Below are 1,389 nucleotides of genomic sequence, written 5' to 3' on the forward strand. Positions count from 1 at the left end.
TTGAGTCTTTGCGGATATGGTATAGGCGGTTTATATGGCGGGGGTGGTACGTAAGTTTTGTCTTTAGGTTCTTCTCCTTTTCCTTGACCTTCCTGTTTTTCAGATTCCTCTGGTTCCTTTACTTCGTTTGTGGATTCGGTATATTCCTTAGAAGTTTTGGGTTTACTCAATCTTGGGTTTTGTGGCTCATCATAAGCGTTCCCACTTCATAGGGTAATGTCATTGGCTTGTCCTCTCAGATTTTGTTGAGGTTGTCCAAGGAATTGTCCTCCAGGTGTGGTATGGGGGGCTTGGTTTAAAGCTACCTGAGAGATCTAGGTTTCAAGCATCTTGGTATGAGTAACTATTTGGTCAACCTTGTTTCCTAACTGGGTAATCAGTTCGTTAACGTGAATGTTTTGGTTCATGAACTCTTTGTTTTGTTGGGTTTGAGCAGTGATAAAATTTTCCATAATTTTCTCAAGGCTCGGCTTTGGTGGTACAAGTTGCATAGGTTGATTTGGTTTTGGGGCTTGGTAACCAGGTTGTCTCGGAGGTGCATTATTTTGGATAGGGTTATTGTTCTTATAGGAGAAGTTCGGGTGATTCCTCCATCCAGGGTTATAGGTATTCGAATATGGGTTCCCTTGGGTGTAGTTCACTTGCTCATAGTGGGTTTCGTTTAATAGACTGCATTCTGCAGATTGGTGTCCTTTGGTTCCATATATCTCATAATCCGACGAAACTGCGGCTGCAGTATTCGGGTTTATGCACATATGCTCGACCTTGAGGGCTAATGCGTCAATTTTAGCTTGCATAATGTCTATAGAGCTTAGTTCATGTACTCCTCCTTGGGCTTCCTTCTTCTCAACTGTCGCTCGTTCGACTCCCCATGATTGATAGTTTTGAGCCATATCTTCGATGAGGGCACTAGCTTCAGGATAAGGTTTGTTCATCAGCGCACCGCCTGTGGCAGCCTCGATGGTCATCTTAGTGTTATAGTAAAGTCCATTATAGAAGGTTTGAATGATTAACCAATTTTCTAAACCATGATGTGGGCATGCTCTTAACAGCTCTTTATATCTCTCCCAAGCTTCGAACAACGATTCTCCTTGGTTCTGGGTAAATCTAGTTATATGGTTTCGAAGAACGACGGTCTTACTTGGGGGAAAGTATCTAGCAAGGAATACTCTTCTAAGGTTATCCCAAGTCGTAATGGAATTGGGTGGAAGAGAATCTAACCATGATAGGGCTTTATCTCTGAGGGAAAAAGGGAATAATCTTAAACGGATTGCCTCAGGAGAAGCTCCATTGGTTTTAAAAGTGTCTGCTAATTGGAGAAAGACTTTTAAATGTTGGTTTGGGTTCTCAGTAGCGAGACCTGCGAATTGTCTCTGTTGCACTAGTTGG

The 1,389-nt window shown here is 42.5% G+C and overlaps 1 non-coding gene across 1 annotated transcript; it reads left to right on the forward strand.

Annotated features, from left to right (window-relative positions):
- Positions 1-1,023: 1,023 nt before the first annotated feature.
- On the forward strand, positions 1,024-1,130 carry LOC127088371 (small nucleolar RNA R71). The gene has a single exon (XR_007790209.1). It is a non-coding gene; the product is annotated as a small nucleolar RNA R71 (small nucleolar RNA).
- The last annotated feature ends 259 nt before the right edge of the window (positions 1,131-1,389 follow it).

The sequence above is a fragment of the Lathyrus oleraceus genome, chromosome 5 (genome assembly GCF_024323335.1).
Source record: "Lathyrus oleraceus cultivar Zhongwan6 chromosome 5, CAAS_Psat_ZW6_1.0, whole genome shotgun sequence".
NCBI lineage: Eukaryota > Viridiplantae > Streptophyta > Magnoliopsida > Fabales > Fabaceae > Lathyrus > Lathyrus oleraceus.